The sequence below is a fragment of the Triticum aestivum genome, chromosome 1D (assembly GCF_018294505.1).
Source record: "Triticum aestivum cultivar Chinese Spring chromosome 1D, IWGSC CS RefSeq v2.1, whole genome shotgun sequence".
Classification (NCBI taxonomy): domain Eukaryota; kingdom Viridiplantae; phylum Streptophyta; class Magnoliopsida; order Poales; family Poaceae; genus Triticum; species Triticum aestivum.
In genome coordinates this window covers 227,529,959-227,552,083 of record NC_057796.1, presented here as the reverse complement: position 1 = coordinate 227,552,083, position 22,125 = coordinate 227,529,959, and positions in this window count along the sequence as shown.

Genomic DNA, 22,125 nt, shown 5'->3' with positions numbered 1-22,125 from the left:
TTGACTGTTGGAAATTACTTTAACTGTTGATTTGATGTCGAGGTAATTACTGCATCACCACCAAAATCCACCATCTCTTAAGCTAAAGCAGACCGAGCTAAACCCTATATTAGCATATTACTAAGATAACTAGAAGGCAATGTAGAATCATTTATTAGGAGGTGAGCTTGTCAATCTGAATGTGGAGGGACACCGTCCTCGACAACCCAGCCCCGGCCAACACCTTGGGCGGCACTGTGAAGAAGGTCAGCTCCTGCATGGCGACGATGTCAGACTCCTTGTTGCTTGCCACCTTGATTTCCACCTTGACGGCATCAGGCCTACCTTTGGGCTCCCCCGGTGGGCCGTTCGCCCACACCTTGGCCACATAGTGCGACGGTGGGGACGCCCCCCACTCTGATGCAGATGACCGACACGGCGATAGGCGCGCTGATGTCGAGCACACCGCCGCCCACGAAAAATGCGCAGCCATCCTCCTCCGCGAACAGCAAGCGCCACGACTCCGACACCGGCACTTGCAGCCGGAGCACCTTGCCGTACTGGATCCTGTGCATGGGCATGGGATGCGCGGTGCTAATATGGTGGGGGAGCGCCGGCAGCGGGCCTTCGTAGCCGCGGACGGGCTTGGGACATTTGCAGGGCGCGAGCGGACACACGCTCTAGTGATCGGCGAGCTTGTGATAAGTGATGTAGAGCCCACAGCCTTCGTGCAGGCACTCCACCCTCACCAAGGAGAGGACATCGTCCATCGCCGTGTTACGCACGTCGAAGCCGCCGCCACGTTCGCACTTCTAGCACTGCCACTGGTTCCCCGGGTGCTCATCGCGGCAGTACGCGCAGGCCAGGTGCCCTCCCTTGCACTGCACAAATCAGTCGAACGGCACATCAATCAAGAAACCTGCACCTTGCTTGATCAGATGAACGGACGAGGTGTATTCGAACCTCGTACACTGGAGGCTTCAAGGGGCAGAACCACAAGGGGCAGTGGTGGAAGGTGAGGTCCATAGAGACCTCCATCGTCGGGGCCTGTTCCGTGGGCATGATCTCACCCTCCTCGTGCACCACCATCTCTCGCTTTAGGGCTGGGGCATTAGAAAGTTTTACCATCACATATTCATACTACTTTAAGGTGCATTAAATCAACACATGCAAGTATCAAAAGGAAAGTCACGACATGCATGCGTTGTAATTAATGCATCGGTAAACACAAATTATTGAAATATATCGAGTGCACTGCTTTGATGTGTCGTGTCAACTCGTACAACAAGGAGAAGCTTGATTACAATGCCATGTCCCTCGCCCATGAGCCCGGTGGCTCGCAGGACTAGGAGAAGCTTTTGCTACATGCCCTCCCACTATTGCAGGATGCTGCTAACGCGACACTAAAAACAGAGACCCTTCGATGAAACTGTGTGCGATGCATTAATCGCAAATGGTGATGTAAAAAGCCCGTCAAAAAAGATGCAAAATGTTTGCAATGATGGATACGTCAAACACAATTTATATTACGTTTGATGTGCGATGAGTGACATATGGTTAATCCATAAGAACTGTTTGCGATGAGGCAGAACAAGAGAAACGGGCTGCTATATAAAGGTGTGTGGGATATACGGCATACAGTTCTCTTGGATGAAGTTTGCCATTAGGGAATGCAACTGAAACAGTTAGCTAGATCAAGGTTTGTGAGATATAAAACATGCAGTTCACTCGGACGAACTGTTTTCGATTAGGGTACACAACAGAAACGGTTCAACTTAACAGGATTTGTATGATATGCGGCATATAATTCACATAGATGAACTGTTTGCGATGAGCCAAAAGAACACAAATGATCCGTGTAAACAAGAAGTGTGTGATACACGCCAAATAGCCCACTCGGAAGAACTGTTTGCGATGAGAATATATAACACAGACAGTTACTAAAGTTTATTCGTGTGCGATTATGTGTGTAGAAAAAACATTGAAAAAGGCAAACTAGTTGCTTGTGATGACTAGGAGTATCGCACATGATGCGTGTATGAGTACGCATGTGCGATGATACGTAAGTTACACATACGTTTCCTTATGATAACACATGTGCGATAACATGTGACACCGCATACAGTTGTTGGGTTGTGTGCTGCACTTAGTCTTCCCGTGCTCCACATGGGTGAATTATAAAATCCCCAATCCCCTAGCCAGCTGCTAGCTATAAATAACCCCAGCAATGACCGGCGGCGGTGACTCGCTACTGATCCAGTTGATAGCAAGTTACCCACACATACCGGCATACCCCCAACGGCAGACGATGGGATGGAGTCGCCCGACGGCGGAATCGAGGCTGAAGGCACGATGGTCGGCTTGGCGGTCGACGACCATGCCGCCGCCTCTCCCGACGAGAGCCAGAGGAAGCAGGAAACATGGTATGAGCAAGCCGCCAGGTTAGCCAAGGTCATCTTAAAAGTGGACAGGGGTCACCAGTAGGCGATACTGCTGGCTCGGCGCAGAGTACGGCGGATGGTGCGGGCAGCGAAGGAGGAACTGCGACGACGCAAGGACAACTGCGACAGTGGCGGCCGCCGCACGAGGCGCAAGCTTATGTCCTAGATGGAGGAGGCTGCAGCACTGGACGTCGCCGGGGCATGCCTGGGGACTGTCATGGCAGCCCTAGCGAGAGCCAACGTCGTCTCGTCGGACGTCGCTGGGGCAGACCCGGCGGTCGCGGTAGCCCTGGTGAGTGTTGTGCCCGAGGCAGTACTGGCGATTCCCGATGCCGAGTCTGCCCCAGCCTCGATCGATCAAGGTGTGTAGGTCATCGACTTGGTGGCCTTCGCTCCCACTGAGCCCATGATCGACACGCTGATGGACGATGGCTGTTGTGCATGTTGGGTCAGCGTCAGGTGCACAGAGTAGCTCTTTTGTGCGCGCGTGGTTCGTTATATATATGCTCATTTGATTTCTTCATGCATGTCAAATATGTCAATTGTATGGGCTGGCCTATCTATATATTATCTAAATTTGCAATATGGACAATTAATATGCAAATGCCTTCAGGACATCGGTGTTGGTCGCCACATCGAAAACATGGACATCCTCTACTCTACCAGGCACACGCTTAAGCTGAATGAACTGTGTACAATACTAATACTTTCCATGAAAATTTAAGAACTTGGCTAACAACATTTGAATAACACATATATAGTGGTGACACTATTCGAGAAAAGGTGGATCTTGGTAACACAGTTTTGACAACCATATGACCCATATCTACATATTTAACATAGTCAACTAGCACATTTTCAGAGGCTGAGGGCCAACAACCACAACTATCCGCTGGAAGCAGCTTGATCATGGCGACTCGGCATCTCGTCAATGAAAAGGAAGAACCCTCTTGTGCCTTGGTAGAGCATGAGTAGAACAATGTCTCCAATTTTCCAATGTGGATGCATTGCCATGACAAGCGAGAACTTATTAATTTGAATGGTTCAATTTCTACGGGAATGCAGTACCTTGCAATCACTGCAGTTATTAGTAGGCACAAGTGTAATTCGACCATGCCGGGAAATCGATTCAGGAACGGCTGCAGTGGGCAACTTCTATTGAAATGTAGAATAAAAACCAATTGTAAATACCATTGAAGATATATATATATATTATAGTTTATGAACATCAACATAAAAATAAGCCTTTGTACCAGCATTTTGTGCACACAATTGGTCTTGTTCAATGTGTGCACCATAGGTAGAATTAATCCCATCCAAAATCTAGCGTTCATACGTTGTGCTATGTCTGTCAGATTATGAACAAATTTTATGACATGCTTCAAGTCTTTCTAGTGAAATTTGGTACGTTGAGTAACATACAGATCGTTAACTATGCATCCAACATATCTTGCTTAAAAGGTGGAAAGGTATTATTTATTCAGAACATGGCAGAAGAATATATAGTGTGCATAAATTGGTAAATAGAATTTGTTACTGCCTAGGGACGGAGTTAGAAAATGAAATCACAATTGGTTGCTTAACTACTGATCAGTTAGTCAGAACAAATACCCCAATTTTGCTAAGTAATATGCCAGCATGGAGAAAGTTGAAAGAACACTAACTTCGATCAGACTTTGATCGGCTGATGACATTGGGGAAGTAAACATCCATGTTAATTAGACCATGTTGTGGTGCACGCACTAGAATTTTATTGCCAGCTTTCAGTTCATAAAACTTGGAAATTTTCCAAAGGTGCGCATCAAAATAGGAGTGACCATCTTTATCAAGTTTTACGCTAACTGTCATTGTAAATCCATGTTGCATTGTCAATATGACATCCATGGAGTCATCAACAAAGTAAAGCCCAAGATTTCCTTCTACTCGTGTTCTTGCAAAGCAAGGGATGTACTGCTTGAAATGAAAATTAAGGTTGTAAATTAGATATATTGAAATAACAGAGCAAGATGCAAATATGGGAGTAACTGAGAGAATAGAACAATATATAGTTGAAAGCATAGTACAAAAATATATAATTAAAAATAGATAATGTAACAAAGATTTGATGCAAATACGAGAGTAACTGAATGAAAAATACATCATTACTTTGCCTAATATAGGGAAAAATCGCCTTCGACGTCTAGGCTGCATGTGGCACCGTCACTTTTATCCAAATGTAGCAATAGACGTTATATGTTCACAAATTAAGGCCATGTCGACCATGGTAGGGTGAGATTGAACATACCGAGCGCTCCCTAAAGTCATCTGGAATGGTGAGATAGAACTTCATTTCCGACTGGCCACGACCATACTTGCCCGATTTGTGCTCGCACTGTGGACACTTGAATGAAAACCCTCGAATCAGCTAGAAGAAAAATGAATCCACGGCTATTTCCGCCGGTTGATTAACAGCGACGGATGGACTACGATAAGAGATGAATGAATATTTTCCTAAATTGATTACCTTCTCGATGAGAAAAATCCTCGGCCCAATCCCGCAGAAAACCCCAATCAACCAGTGTCTAGAAAGTCGGTGCAAGTCGGTGCAGATAGGCGGCGGCACGCGGTAGGGGCAAAATCCCGTGCTGTTTGGAGCGCGACCTTCGCCCGCCAACTATAGCCGTCGATCTTAGGGTGGCCGCCACAATAGAAGTTGATGAGGTGCAGACTTGCGGAGGAGTCCGCGGTGAGTGGGTGGGGATGAAGTTGGCAGGGGGCGAGGGTTTTCTTTTTCCTTTTGCATGTGTGGGTGAACACACACGGTTCGCAGAGGCGACAGAGATGAATCGTGTGCGATAGTAAATCACCGAGATTGAAGGGGAATCCAAATTTCCTTCCTAGTTTGTCATTCAGTTTTTTCTATGATCGACATACCCCCTCCAATGCAACGTGTTCAAATTTGGCATTTTTTGGGTTCATTTACCATATTTAGGTGATTATGTGCCTTTTCTAGGCATTAATGCACATAATTCAAATTCAAACAATCGGTGCATGAAAAGGTGCACAAGAACGGTCTGGAAAACCATGCTCGTGCTATTTAGTAAATTCTCATGCCTTTTACAAGGAATGGGCAGAGATTTGAAGGAAATGTGTGGCAATAGTCAACCACAAACGCGTTGTTTATTGGTTTTTCAACTATAGAAAAATGAAATACATGCTTGAAAAACATGATGCCTGGCATGGTGCCATGGTATGGCCTCACCATGCCCTGGTAAAAAATTGAGAAGGTTTGGCGTATGTCGGCATGCATGCCCTTCATAAATCGAACCATCACTGAGGAAGTTTCATGGTTTCGAGGGGGAAATCACCGAGATTGAAGGGGAATCAAAATTTCCTTCCTAGTTTATCTATGAATTTTTTTTCTACAATGAATTTAGACCATGCAAATGACCATGTTCAAATATGGCACTTTTCCGGGTTCATTTACCATATTTAGGGGATTATGTGCCTTTTCTAGGCATTAATGCACATAATTCAAATTCAAACCATTGGCGCATGAAAAGGTGCACAAGATGTAGGGGAACGTTGCATGGGAAAAAAACTTTACCTACGCTCACCAAGATCAATCTAGGAGATGACCATCTATGACAGGAGAGATTGGATCTACATACCCTTGTAGATCGCTAAGCGGAAGCGTTAAGAAACGCGGTTGATGTAGTCGAACGTCTTCATGCTCCAATCACGATCCGTCCACGAACTCCCGATCCAAGCACCGAGCGGACGACACCTCCGTGTTCAACACACATACATATTGATGACGCCTTCACCTCCTCGATTCAACGAGCGATGGTGAAGTAGTAGATCGAGTTCTCCAGCAGCACGACGGCGTGATGGCGGCGGAGGCGGTGGTGAAATCTCAGCAGGGCTTCGCCAAGCCTCGTGGAGGAGAGGCACTACGAGGGAGAGGAAGGACAACATCGTGGCATAGATGGGTGCGGCTGCCCTCCCTCTGTACCTCTATATATAGGGGGAAAGGAGTATTGGGCTCCCTAGGGTTTCCCCTAGGGGGTGGCGGCCATAGATGGGGCGCCCTAGGGTTTGGGTGGCCCCCCTTAGGTGCCTTGCCCCCCCCCCCAAGCAGGGTGCGGCTGCCCTAGGGGGGCACACCACCCTCCTGGTGGTGTGGGTTGAGGTGGGGGGTGCCCAGCCCCTTGTGGGCTGGTGTGCCCCCTTCCATTGGCCCATGAGGCCCCCAACACTTATTAGGCCCCCTCGAAACTCTTATCGGTCTTTCGATAACCCGGTACCGCTCGGAACACTTCCGGACTCCGATTCCTTCCATCCTATATATCAATCTTCACCTCCGGACCATTCCGGAGTTCCTCATCATGTATGGGATCTCATCTGGGACACCGAACAACCTTCGGTCACAAACACAACAACTCAACTATACTTGAATCATCACCAAACATTAAGTGTGTAGACCCTGCGGGTTCGAGAACTATGCAGACATGACCGAGACACCTCTATGGTCAATAACCAATAGCGGGACATGTATGTCCATATTGGTTCCTACTTATTCTATGAAGATCTTTACTGGTCGAACCTCGATGCCAGGGATTCAGTTAATCCCGTACACAGTTCCCTTTGTCTATCGGTATGTTACTTGCCCGAGATTTGATCGTTGGTATCTCCATACCTAGTTCAATCTCGTTACTGGCAAGTATCTTTACTCATTCTGTAATACAAGATCCCGTGGCTAACTCTTTAGTCACATTGCTTGCAAGCTCATTGTGATGTTTTATTACCGAGTAGGCCCTGAGATACCTCTCTGTCATACGGAGTGACAAATCCCAGTCTTGATCCATGCCAACTCAACAGACACCCTCGGAGATACCTATAGAGCATATTTATAGTCACCCAGTTACATTCGACATTTGATACACACAAGGTACTCCTCTAGTGTCAGTGAGTTGCATGACCTCATGGGCGTAAGAACATATACTTCACAAGCAGAAAACGACAATAAACTTGATACGATCATATGCTACGTTTATAGTTTGGTTCTTGTCCATCACATCATTCTCCTAATGATGTGATCCCGTTATCAAATGACAACTCATGTCTATTGCTAGGAAACCATAGCCATCTTTGATCAACAAGCTAGTTCGGTAGAGACTCACTAGGGACATGTTGTTGTCTATGTATCCAGAAATCTATTTGCACTTCGAGTCAATACAATTATAGCATGGATAATAAAGGATTATCATGAACAAGGAAATATAATAATAACCACTTTATTATTGCCTCTAGGGCATATTTCCAACAGTCTCCCACTTGCACTAGAGTCAATAATCTAGTATTACATGGTAATGAATCTAACACCCATAGAGTTATGGTGCTGATCATGTTTTGCCCGTGGAAGAGGTTTAGTCAATGGATCTGCAACATTCAGATTCATATGTACTTTCCACATGTTTATGTCCTCCTCCTTGACTGCATCACAGATGGAGTTGAAGCGTCGCTTTATGTGTCTGGTCCTCTCGTGAAACCTTGGTTCCTGGGCTAGAGAAATGGCACCAGTGTTGTCGCAGAACAGAGTCATTGGGTTTAGTACACTGGGCACAAATCCAGGATCTATCATGAACTGCTTCATCCAGACACCTTCCTTCGCTGCCTCCGAGGCAGCTATGTACTCCGCTTCGCATGTAGAATCAGCTACCATGCTTTGCTTGGAACTGCACCAGCTTACCGCTCCCCCAATTAGAACATATATGTATCTGGTTTGAGACTTAGAGTCATCCAGATCTGTGTCAAAGCTTGCATCGACATAACCCTTTACGACGAGCTCTTGATCACCTCCATAAACGAGAAACATTTCCTTAGTCCTTTTCAGGTACTTCAGGATATTCTTGACCGTTGTACAGTGTTCCACTCCTGGATCACATTGAAACCTTTCGACCATACTTATGGCAAGGCTGACATCTGGTCTTGTGCGCAGCATCGCATACATGATAGAGCCTACGGCAGAAGCATAGGGGATGACACTCATCTTTTCTCTATCCTCTGTAGTCGCTGGGCATTGAGTCTTACTCAACTTCACACCTTGCAAAACAGGCAAGAACCCCTTCTTGGACTGATCCATTTTGAACTTCTTCAAAATCCTATCAAGGTATGTGCTTTGTGAAATTCCTATTAAGCATCTCGATCTATCTCTATAGATCTTGATGCCTAATATGAAAGAAGCTTCTCCTAGGTCCTTCATTGAAAAACTCTTGTTCAAATATTCCTTCACGTTTTCCAAAAGTTCTGTATTGTTTCCAATCAGCAATATGGCATCCACATATAATATTAGAAATGCTATAGAGCTCCCACTCACTTTCTTGTAAATACAAGATTCTCCGAAACTTGTATAAACCCAAACGCTTTGATCACCTCATCAAAGCGAAGATTCCAACTCTGAGATGCTTGCACCAGTCCATAAATGGATCGCTGGAGCTTGCACACTTTGTCAGCACTCTCTGGATCAACAAAACCTTCCGGTTGCATCATGTACAACTCTTCCTTAAGGAAACCGTTAAGGAACGTTGTTTTGACATCCATCTGCTAGATTTCATATTCGAAAAATGTAGCTATTGCCAACATGATTCTGACAGACTTAAGCATCGCTACGGGTGAGAAAGTCTCATCGTAGTCAACTCCTTGAACTTGTGAAAAACCCTTTGCCACAAGACGAGCTTTATAGATGGTGACATTATCGTTCGCATACGTCTTCTTCTTGAAGATCCATTTATTCTGAATGGCCTTTCGCCCTTTAGGTAATACTTCCAAAGTCCATACTTTGTTTTCATACATGGATCCCATCTCGGATTTCATGGCCTCTAACCATTTGTCGGACTCCGGGCCCATCATCGCTCCTCCATAGCTCGTACATTCATTGTTGTCCAACAACATGACCTCTAAGACAGGGTTACCGTACCACTGTGGAGTAGTACGTACCCTTGTCGACCAACGAGGTTCGATAGTAACTTGATCTGAAACTTCATGATCACCAGCATTAGCTTCCTCTTGAACTGATGTAGGTGCCACAAAAACATCTTTCTGCGCTGCGCTACTCTCTAGTTGAAGTGAAGGTTCAATAACCTCATCAAGATCTATCTTCCTCCCACTCAATTCTTTTGAGAGAAACTCTTTCTCGAGAAAGGACCTGTTCTTAGCGACAAACACTTTGCCTTCAGATATGAGATAGAAGGTATACCCAACTGTCCCTTTCGGGTATCCTATGAAGATGCATTTGTCCGCTTTGGGTACGAGCTTTTCTTGCTCAAGCCTTTTGACATAAGCATCGCAACCCCAAACCTTATGAAACGACAACTTAGGTTTCTTACCAAACCATAGTTCATATGGTGTCATCTCCATGGACTTAGATGGTGCCCTATTTAAAGTGAATGCAGCTGTCTCTAACGCATAACCCCAAAACAAGAGTGGCAGATTCGTAAGGGACATCGTAGAACGCACCATATCCAATAAGGTACGATTACGATGTTCGGACACACCATTACGCTGTGGTGCTCAAGGCGGCGTTAGTTGTGAAACAATTCCACATTGTCTTAAGTGATTGCCAAACTCATAACTCAGATACTCTGCCCCTTGATCAGATCATAGGTATTTGATCTTCTCGTTACGATGATTCTCAACTTCATTCTGAAATTGCTTGAACTTTTCAAACATTTCAGATTTATGCCTCATTAAGTAAATATACACATATCTACTCAAATCATCGGTGAAGGTGAGAAAGTAACGATATCCACCGCACGCGTCAACACTCATCGGACCGCACACATCAGTATGTATGATTTCCAACAAGTCACTTGCTCGTTCCATTGTCCCGGAAAATGGGGTTTTGGTCATCTTGCCCATGAGGCATGGTTCGCATGTGTCAAGAGATTCAAAGTCAAATGACTCCAAAAGTCCATCAACATGGAGTTTCTTCATGCACTTTACACCAATATGACCTAAGCGGCAGTGCCACAAGAAAGTGGTACTATCATTATCAATTCTACATCTTTTGGCATCAATGTTATGAACATGTGTATCATCACTATCGGGATTAAATAAGAATAAACCCCTCACAATGGATGCATGACCATAAAAGATATTACCCATATAAATAGAACAACCATTATTCTATGATTTAAATGAGTAATCATCTCGCATTAAACAAGATCCAGATATAAATGTTCATGCTCAATGCAGGCACTAAATAAAAATGATTCAAGTTCATCATTGATCCCGATGGTAATCGAAGAGCGAGCGTGCCGACGACAATCACATCAACCTTGGAACCATTTTCCACGCGCACCGTCACTTTGTCCTTCGCCAACCTTCTTCTGTTCCGCAGTTCCTGTTTTGAGTTGCAAATGTGAGCAACCGAACCGGTATCAAATACCCCGGCACTACAATGAGAGCTGGTAAGGTACACATCAATAACATGTATATCATATATACCTTTGTTGACATTGGCCCCCTTCTTGTCGGCCAGATACTTGGGGCAATTCCGCTTCCAGTGGCCAGTTCCCTTGCAATTGAAGCACTTAGTTTCTGGCTTGGGTCCAGCCTTGGGTTTCTTCACGGAGGAGCAACTGCTTTTCCACCCTTCTTAAAGTTTCCCTTTGTTCCCTTGCTCTTCTTGAAACTAGTGGTTTTATTGGCCATCAACACTTGATGCTCCTTCTGGATGTCTGACTCAACGACTTTCAGCATCGCGAACAGCTCGGAGAATGACTTGTTCATCCCTTGCATGTTATAGTTCAACACAAAGCTCTTGTGGCTAGGTGGTAGCGATTGAAGAACCCTCAATGACCGCCTCAGGCGGGAGCTCAACTCCCAACTCAGCCAGATGGTTGTAAAACCCAGACATTGAGAGTATGTGCTCATTGATAGAACTGTTCTCCTCCATTTTGCAAGCATAGAACTTATCGAAGGTCTCATACCTCTCGATCCGGGCATTCTTCTCAAAAATAAACTTCAACTCCTGGAACATCTCATATGCTCCATGACGTTCAAAATGCCTTTGAAGTCCTGGTTCTAAGCCATACAACATGGCGCACTGAACTATTGAGTAGTCATCAACACAAGACTACCAGGTGTTCACAATGTCCACAGTCGCTGGAGGGGGTGGCACAACAAGTGGTGCATCAAGGACATAAGACTTTTGGGCAGCCGTGAGGATAATCCTCATATTACGGGCCCAGTCCACAAAGTTGCTTCCATCATCTTTCAGCTTAGCTTTCTCTAGGAACACACTGAAATTCAGGGGAGCTACTGTCGGATTTCGGGTTCCGGCAAAACCCTTGATGTTCGAACACTGGGGTGCGTGCGAATATCTCTCCCTCCCCTAGCTCGCTCTCACCATGATTGCCAGGCCTAGCGCGACGAACCCAAAGAGCAAGGACACACAAGATTTATACTGGTTCGGGCCACCAATGTGGTGTAATACCCTACTGAAGTGTGGTGTGGTGGATTGCCTCTTGGGCTCAGGATGAACGGTTACAAGGGAAGAATAGCCTCCTGAGGAGAGGTGTTCTTGTGCTTGGCCAACTTGTGTGGTTGAGGATGATCTGGATGATCCGTCCGGGGTCCAATCCCTTTTTTCCTACAATGGTGGCTAGTCCTATTGATAGAGGCCCTAGCTCTCTTCCCAAATATTGAGTGGGAAGGGATCCCACAATGGCCAAATTTGAAGGGAGACAACTAGTTCATGTTATCCTGACTAAAGGTGGTCTTCGCCTGCCAAAGGCTCTGGTGGTGACTCCGTCTTGGGCTCCACGGTGACCTCCATCCTGCCGTCCTGCTGGTCTTGGTCTCGTTGCACCGATATGGAAACCTTTGCCTGATGCCTTGGGACTCCTCGCCTGCGCTTGCCTCTTTAGCACCAAAGAGGAAACGAGGACACTGCGCGTGCTGGCACCCGCCTGGCCTTGGTCCTCATGGCTTACGTCACGGGAACCTCGCGAGGTACCCCTTGCCTTGATCTCTCCGCCCCTCGCGAGCCAACTTGGTGAGGCCGCCCCCGAGGAGGTCTTGCATCATCAGCCTCGCGAGGGTCTTGAGTGCTTGCTGGTGAAGATGGGCCGTACAGGGCCGCTGGTGGAGCCACGCCGTGGGCCGCAGGTAGGCAAGTCTGGGGACCCCCGTTCCCAGAATGCTGATAGTAGCCCCCGGGGCCAAGGCGCGCACGGACCTGGCTTCGAGGCGAAGCCAAGGGGCAAGTGTGGAGCACCGCGGGCCCCCACAGCCTGCAACCTTAGTCGACGCGTGGCGGTTGATTGGACGTGGGCGTCTCCGCTTCCCCACGCTGCCTCGGCAACTGCGCGACTTGACGAGTCCCTGCTGCATGCAGAGAAAAACCATTATTACCAGTGATCATGGGGATCGCCGGTTGGTCTTCTCCCGCTATAAATGAGGAGGGGGCGGAGCCCCCGTGGCTCATCTCTTCCTGCTCCGCTCGCTCCTTCTCCCTTGCTCCATTGCTAGAAGCGATACCCATGGCGCCGATTCGGCGGTTCTCGGCCGCGGAGAAGGGAAAACCCCCCGCGACGACCCCGGGCCACTTCCGCCGAAGAAGAGGCCGGCCCATCGCCGCGATGTAGTCGTGAGGCCGGAGGTGTCGAGGCCTTGGTGCGAGCGGCCTCCTCCCGGGTACCCGCTGCCTCTCTACGCCCAAGCTAAGGGCTCCGGAGGCAGAGGCGGAGAGCACCGCTGTCCACGCCGTGGCCGTGGTCGCCGCACCGTGGTGGCGCACGCTGTCGCTCCTGGAGCCCACACCGCGGACTCCTCGCGCGAACTTGTGATGTGGGCGGCGATGCGCCCGCGCACTTGGATTCGCTTCCTGCAGTGCTTCTCCGCCGAGATGCCACCGAGGGGCCCACTCGAGCTTTGGCTGCAGCACGCCAACTGCGACGCCCCGGCGACTGGAGCGGAGGTTGAAGTCGTTTCCCCAGGCAAGATCTTCATGACCCGCGGCTAGGGCGAGGTTGCTCGAGTCTGCCATGCGGAAGGCACCCTCGCCATCCACTTTGAGTACGACGGCAGCTCCACCATGTTCTTCAAGGTATTCAATGAGGAAGGCCACCGCCTGGAGTGCTGCCATGGAGGGGGTCGTCGGGACGGCGCAACGACCAGCGCCGAGCCTGCCGCCGGCTTCGCCAGCGGCTCTTCCAGCAGCAGCGGTGACGCTTGGGAGTCCAGCGACTCTCCCGAGCCCTACTAGACCCCGAAGACGAGCAACAACAGCTACGTACCCCCGAGCTCTCGCCGGGCTCGGAGCAAGGCCGCAGCGTCCGGCCGCCACTGTCGCTGATCTGGATGGGGTTGGCGCCGGCCTCCTGTGGCCCACTGTTGATGATGGCGTCGGCTGCGCTGGCGCGTGTAGATTGGGCTCCTAGGAACTCCCTTCTTTTGTTCCCTGCGAGGAATCAAAATGGACCCCGTGGGGGCGTGTAAGGGGTCTGTAATGTCTTATGTTCGTATTGTCCCTATTATGAAAATTTGCGAACGCATGTCTTGTTTCGGCTCGGTCTCCCCTTTGCAACCCCATGGCAGCTTGGTGCTCTACGCCTATAGGTCCCGGTCCCCAGGCAGGCTGCAGCCGTCGCTGGTATGCCAGGTCGCGATGCCGTGGTCAAGGCCAGGAGGTGAGCGGCCCGAGGTCCAGTAAGAGCTCCTGAGGCGCGATGCTCAAGAGGTCCCCTTTAGCGCTCAAGCAACTACCGAGAGGCAGGAAAGGGTGGCGACGTTGCCGTGACAAGCAGGTGAGGATCCTATGCAGTAGCGCTGGGTCGATCCAGGCGCGAGACTTATCTTGGCAGTCCGGAGCTGGTTCCGTGTGTTGTGCCAGACTTGTGCGTCGGCTGGTGTAGTGCAGCTAGGTTGGGCCCATGTGAGTCTCCTCCTCTCTTCCACGCTCTTCTGTGTGCTCTACGTCCTCAGGTCCTGGCCGTCGAGCGAGCTCAGCCGCCGCTGGTATGCCAGGTCGCGATGGTCAAGGCCAGGGGGTGAGGGCTGGAGAGCCAGTAAGAGCTCCTGAGTCGCGATGCTCAGGAGCCCCCTTTTAACGTGCAAACAAATCGCGTGGGAGAAGAGGGAGCCCATGGTACCACCCGCTGTTGTCCTCAGGAGGTCCCTGCAGGTTAGCACGAGGAGGGACATAGATCGCCATGATGATTGTCGGTCTGCCGCAAGTTGCTCTGCAAGAAGATGAGGGCACTGAGGGCCTGGTGAGGTGGCGTGCGCGAGGCATGCCACGAGCCAGAGCTTGACCGCTCAGATTTGTCGATGTTGCAGGGACGGACCCGAGCACAAGCGCCGTGCCAGCATGCGTAGCTCTCGTGGTGGGTGACAACTAAGCAGGTGATAACCATAGATAGATTATGCATGAAAAACTAACTAGCTTAGGTAAATGCAAGAACGATACATGCCACCGGGACGGACCCGAGCGGCCTGGGGATGATGCAGCCCGAGGGGCGCTCCTAGTAGAGTAAGCGAAAGACGTAAAAGGATACATGCCGCAGGGACAGGCCCACGCGGCCTGGGAATGATGCAGCCCGAGGGGCGCTCCCAGCTGAATAAACTTGGAAAATGTCACCTGGTTTCATTGTCGAAGGGATGTTGGGGTAGCTGAAGATGCGTGGCGAAGGGGTTGCTCCTCATGAGCCACCAGAGCCCTGAGCCTCGGGAGGCTCTGGGGGTCCGGGTGATTCCTTGAGGACCGTCTCCGTCTTCTCCAGGACTACGTGATGCCTGGCCTCCTCAGCCGGCAGGACGCTCCGCAGGTTGTGCTGATAGGCGGCCACCATGCTCAGCAGGCCGAACGGCATGCGAACATAGCAGTGAGGTGGGCCCTCGCAACGTCCCACGCACGAACGCCAGAAGAGCTCCTGAGATGCGGCCCTGTTGAGCCCCGGGATGTCGATGCAGACGCGCAGCCTGCCATCCTCGCCTGGATGGGGAGCTGCGCCAGGTGGGCGGCGGTCGCTGCGCATGGCTCTTGCTTCTTGAAGCTCTTGGGTAGTCTGGGTGATGAACTCCTGAGCGCCAGGCGCTCATCGCCTGGTGCCCTCCCGAGGGAAACGTGCCGCAAAGCATGCCTCCACGTGGTGCCCGAGCGCCTCCCTCGTGATGTTGGCCAGGTCCGAGGCCCTCCAGAAGAGAGCCCCCGAGCCTCGCCCGAGGATGGCGCCGGGCGCGCCTTCCTATGCGAGGGTGGGAGGCGCCCCAGGCGCGGGCGCTGATCCTGATGCGGCACTGCTAGAGGCGCCGCTCCCCTGAGGCCCTGTACGGAGTAGCTGCTTCTTCTTCTTGGAGATGGCCTCGGGAGGGTAAGGTGCTCCATTGTTGTCTCGGTCTTCGATTGCTGCGGCCTGGAAGGCGCGCTCGAGGGAGCACACCGCATCTTTTTCTTCGCAGGGGATTGTGATGATCCCGCCGCTCCCTGGCATCTTGAGAACGTTGTAGCCGTGGTGGGTCACCGCCATGAGCTTTGCCAGCGCTGGGTACCCGAGGATGGCATTGTACGGCAGACAGATGTGGCCGACGTCGAAGTCGATGAGCTCGGTGCGGTAGTTGTCGCGCTGTCCGAAGGTGACAGGGAGGCAGACCTGCCCTATCGGGGTGGTGGAGCCGTCGGTCACCCCTGAGAAGGGCTTGGTGGGCTGAAGCTGATCGTATGGCACTTGGAGGCTATCGAATGTCTCGACGGACAGGACGTTAAGCCCTGCGCCGCCGTCAATGAGGGTCTTGGTGACTTGTACGCTGCTGATGACGGGTGAACAGAGCGTGGGAGGGCGCCAGTGGTGGCTGCACACTTGAGCTGGTCCGCTGAGCTGAACGTGATGGCACACTTGGACCACCGGAGAGGACGTGTGGCCTCAAGCCTGGGAAGGGGTGCGTTCACCTCGCGAGCAAACTACTTGAAGATACGCTGGGAGGCTGGGGCCTGAGCTCCGCCCAAGATGCAGGCGATGGCACGCGGTTCTTGGAAGCCCCCAGCCCCCTCGTCCTGAAGGTGGTCGTCGTTCCTTCTTGGTGGTGGCGGCAGCAGAGGAAGACCGAAGTTGCCCTGAGGGCGATCCTCGCGAGACTGATCCCTCCAGGCGCCCTCACGCGGCTGATCCTGCCAGCGGTCCTCGCGACGCTGGTCGCGCCACTCCTGACGAGGGCCGCGATCATCCCAACGTCCTCTACCTCGTCCTCCTCTTTGGACGTAGCCCCGGTCGTTGCGCTCGGGGCATCGACAAAAGCGTCCATCTCGAATGGCTCTGAGCTCTTGACAGTCATTGGTGTTGTGGCTGTGTACATTGCGGAAGGCGCAGAACGGTCGGCTGCTTTTGGACGACTCAGGATGGTCCCTGCCGCGCTTCGTATCCGGCTCCACCGCGAGCACAGCCGCTCCCTTGCGCTTCACGTCCTTGGCCTTGGCTTTCTTCTCCTCTGGGTCGGTAGCTGGGAACTCGAGGAGGGAAAGGCGCCCCTCCTCAGCTCTTGCGCACTTGGTTGCCAGGTTGAACAGCTCCAAAGCCGTGCATAGCTCCTCGTGGATGGCGAGCTCCTCCTTCATCTTGACGTCGCGGACGCCATCAGAAAACGCCGAAATGATAGCCTCGTCCGTGACCTTGGGGATCTTGAGGCGAACGTTGTTGAAGCGCTGGATGCACTTTTGCAGGGTCTCCCCTGGCTGCTGCCTGACGCGGCGTAGGTCATCCACGGCTGGAGGGCGGTCGCGAGTGCCCTCGAAGTTGGCGATGAAGCGGCCGCGCATCTCGTCCTAGGAGGAGATTGAGCCCGGAGGCAGGTTCAGGAGCCACGAGCGAGCGCCGTCCTTGAGAGCCATGGGGAACCAGTTCGCCATGACTTTTTCGTCGCCATTGGCCGCCTCGATGCTCAGCTCGTAGAGCTGTAGGAACTCCGCAGGGTCGGGGGTGCCGTCGTAGCAAGGAGGCAGGCCTGGCTTGAACTTGCCTGGCCAGGCGACGCTACGCAGCTCCGGAGTGAAGGCGCGGCAGCCTGCCATGGCCACCGGGGCCCTTTGCAGAGGTGGGGCCTGCCCTTGGTGTCCGCACACCGCCATAGCAGGCGGCACGTGGTCTTGTCGTGGTGGCGCTGGGAGCGCGGGAGCATTCTCTTGCGGCCGGGGAACTTCTTGGCAGCTTCCTTCTTCTCGCGTGGGCGCCCGACGCGGTGGGTCGTGCTGGGGGGCCGTGCGCCTTGGCGCCAGAGCGCCGTCTTGGTGCGGAGGTGGCGGAGGCGCTCCATGAGCCACGTCGCCCGCGGCTGGCGGCGGGCGAGGCAGCGAAAGGGAGGGCGTGGGGGAGCCCCCTGCGGCGCTGACGACCTCGGCAATGCGGTCCAGCCAGTCCTCGTAGAGGTCGTCGACGGGGCGGTAGCGCAGGAGCTCGCGCGCCATGAGCAGCGCGGCCTGCGCGTCGGTGGGACCACGACGAGCATGGGACGATGAGCCGGCTAGGGTCAGCGACGGAGTGGCGGTGCGGCCGTCCCGCCGCACCGAGGGGTCCAGCGAGGACGTTAGCTGCTCGTTTCCCGCCGGGCCGGTGGCGGCGTTGGCGGCAGGTGACGGAGAACGACGGGGAGGCCCGCCGACGGGGGCAGTCTGAGCGACGCGGGCGGCGAGTGCGGCCCGACGCTCAGTGCGGGCTCAGCACGCGTCTGACATGGTCGCGGTGGAACACGGATTGGCGGAAGGAAAGCTTAGGCGCACCCCTACCTGGCGCAGCAAATGTTGGATTTCGGGTTCCGGCAAAACCCTTGAGGTTCGAACATTGGGGTGCGCGCAAAGATCTCTCGCTCCCCCTAGCTCGCTCTCACCACGATCGCCAGGCCTAGCGCGACGAACCGAAAGAGCAAGGAGACACAAGATTTATACTGGTTCGGGCCACCAATGTGGTGTAATACCTTACTCCAGTGTGGTGTGGTGGATTACCTCCTGGGCTGAGGATGAATGGTTACAAGGGAAGAACAACCTCCTGAGGAGAGGTGTTCTTGTGCTTGGCCAACTTGTGTGGTTGAGGATGATCTGGATGATCCGTCCGGGGTCCGATCCCTTTTTTCCTACGATGGTGGCTAGTCCTATTTATAGAGGCCCTAGTCCTCTTCCCAAATATTGAGCGGGAAGGGATCCCACAACGGCCAAATTCGAAGGGAGACAACTAGTACAAGTTATCCTGACTAAAGGTGGTCTTCGCCTGCCAAAGGCTCTGGTGGTGACACTGTCTTGAGCTCCGCGGTGACCTCCGTCCTGCCGTCCTACTGGTCTTGGTCTCATTGCACCGATATGGAAACCTTTGCCTGATGCCTTGGGACTCCTCGCCTACGCTTGGCTCTTTAGCACCAAAGAGGAAACGAGGACACTGCGGGCGCTGGCCGCCCGCCTGGCCTTGGTCATCATGGCTTACGTCATGGGAACCTCGCGAGGTACCCCTTGCCTTGATCTCTCCGCCCCTCGCGAGCCAACCTGGTGAGGCCGCCCCCAAGGAGGTCTTGCGTCGTCCGCCTCGCGAGGCTTGGCCCCTCACGAGGGTCTTGAGTGCTTGCTGGTGAAGATGGGCTGTACAGGGCCGCTGGTGGAGCCACGCCGTGGGCCGCAGGCAGGCAAGTCTGGGGACCCCCGTTCCCAGAACGCCGATAGCTACTGCACGAGCCATTGATCTACAACATAATTTGCAAAGATAACTTAGACTATTGTTCAATATAATAAGGTCAATTAATCATATTACCTAAGAACTCCCACTCAAATCAACATCCCTCCGGTTGACCGAGTGTAACATGATCCAAATTCACCAACCCAAGTCCGATCATCACGTGAGATGAGGTGGTTGTTGGTAAACGTTGCATGGAAATCAAAAGAAATTCTACGCACACGCAAGATCTATCCATGGAGATGCATAGAAACGAGGGGGGAGAGTGTGTCTACGTACCCTCGTAGACCGTAAGTGGAAGCGTTTGACAACGCGGTTAATGTAGTCGAACTACTTCGCGTTCCAACCAATCGAGCACCTCCAGCGACTGTGTGGTGACAGTGATGGTGAAGCTATCTCCGCAAGGCTTCGCCTAAGCACTACGAAAATATGACCGGGGGTGTAAACGATGGAAGAGGGCGCTGCACATGGCTAAGACAATATGTGTTATGCTAGGCGCCCCCTCCCACATATATATAGGTGGGGGATGAGGAGGGAGCAGCTAGGAGGGTGCCCCAAATAGGCCGAATCCTACTTGGAGTCCTCCCCAAGTGGTGCCCCCTTTCCTTATTTGCCGGAGAGGGAAAGGAAAGGGGGGAGAGGGAAGGAAGGGGAGGCCGAATCCTCCCCATTTCATTTCCCCACTTGGGCGGCTGCCATAGGGTGTGCGCCAGCCCGTTGTGGGCTGGTGTGCTCCTCTATAATGGCCCAATAGGTCCAGTAACCTCCCGGGGGTGTCCGGTACCCCCTCCAGTACTCCGATGACTACCCGGTATACTCGGAAATACTTTCGGTGTCCGAATACCATCGTCCTATATATCAATCTTTACCTCTAGACCATTTCGAGACTCCTCGTCATGTCCGTGATCACATCCAGGCATCCTGGACTCTGAAGAACATTCGGTTACCAAATCATATAACACTATATCGTCAACAAACATTAAGAGAGAGAACCCTACGGGTTCGAGAACTATGTAGACATGACCGAGACACCTCTCCGTTCAATAACCAATAGCGGAACCTGGACGCCCATATTGGCTCCTACATATTCTACGGAGATCTTTATCGGTCAAACCGTTATGACAACATACGTAATTCCCTTTGTCCATCGGTATGTTACTTGCCTGAGATTCGATCGTCGGTATCTTCATACCTAGTTCAATCTCATTACCGGCAAGTCTCTTTACTCATTCCATAATACATCATCGTGCAACTAACTCATTAGTCACTTTGCTTGCAAGGCTTCTTATGATGTTTATTACCAAGAGGGCCCAAAGATACCTCTCCGACACTAGGAGTGAGAAATCCTAATCTTGATCTATGCCAACTCAACAAACACCTTCGGAGATACCTGTAGAGCATCTTTATGATCACCCAATTATGTTGCGACGTTTGATAGCACACAAGGTATGCCTTCGATATCCGGGAGTTGCATAATCTCATAGTCGAAGGAATATGTATTTGACATGAAGAAAGCAATAGAAATAAACTGAACGGTCAATATGCTCAACTAACGGATGGGTCTTGTCCATCACATCATTATCCTAATGATGTGATCCCGTTATCAAATGACAATACATGTCTATGTTTAGAAAACCTTCACCATCTTTGATCAACGAGCTAGTCTAGTAGAGGCTTACTAGGGACACGGTATTTGTTTATGTATTCACACATGTATTTAAGTTTCCGATCAATACAATTCTAGCATGAATAATAAACCTTTATCATGAATAAGGAAATATAAAATAACAACTTTATTATTGCCTCTAGGGAATATTTCCTTCAGTCTCCCACTTGCACTAGAGTCAATAATCTAGATTACATTGTGATGAATCTAACACCCATGGAGTCTTGGTGTTGATCATGTTTTGCTCGCGAAAGAGGCTTAGTCAACGGGTCTGCCACATTCAGATCCGTATGTACTTTGAAAATTTCTATGTCTCCATCCTTGACCTTTTCACGAATGGAGTTGAAGTGTCTCTTGATGTGTTTGGTTCTCTTGTGAAACCTGGATTCCTTCGCCAAGGCAATTGCTCCAGTGTGGTCACAAAAGATTTTCATTGTACCCGATGCACTAGGTATTACACCTAGATCGGGTATGAACTCCTTCATCCAGACTCCTTCATGCGCTGCTTCCGAAGCAGCTATGTACTCCGCTTCACACGTAGATCCTGCCACGACGCTCTGCTTGGTACTGCACCAACTGATAGCTCCACCATTCAATATAAATACGTATCCGGTTTGTGACTTAGAGTCACCCGGATCAGTGTCGAAGCTAGCATCAACGTAACCATTCACGACAAGCTCTTCGTCACCTCCATAAATGAGAAACATATACTTGGCCTTTTGAGGTACTTCGGGATGTTCTTGATCGCTGTCCAGTGATCCACTACTGGATTACTTTGGTACCGGCCTCCCTGCTAAACCGATGGCAAGGCACACATCAGGTCTGGTACATAGTATAGCATACATGATAGAACCTATGGATGAGGCATAGGGAATGACTTCCATTTTCTCTCTATCTTCTACAGTGGTCGGGCTTTGAGTCTGACTTAATTTCACACCTTGTAACACAGGCAAGCACCCTTTCTCTGACTGATCCATTTTTAACTTCTTCAAAACTCTATCAAGGTATGTGCTTTGTGAAAGTCCTATTAAGCGTCTCGATCTATCCCTATAGATCTTGATGCACAATATATAAGCAGCTTCACCGAGGTCTTCCATTGAAAAATTCTTATTCAAGTATTCTTTTATGCTATCCATAAATTATATATCATTTCCAATCAACAATATGTCATCCACATATAATATTAGAAATGCTACAGAGCTCCTACTCACTTTCTTGTAAATACAGGCTTCTCCATAAGTCTGTATAAAACCATATGCTTTGATCACCTTATCAAAGCGTATATTCCAACTCCGAGATGCTTACACCAGTCCATAGATGGATCGCTGGAGCTTGCACACTTTGTTAG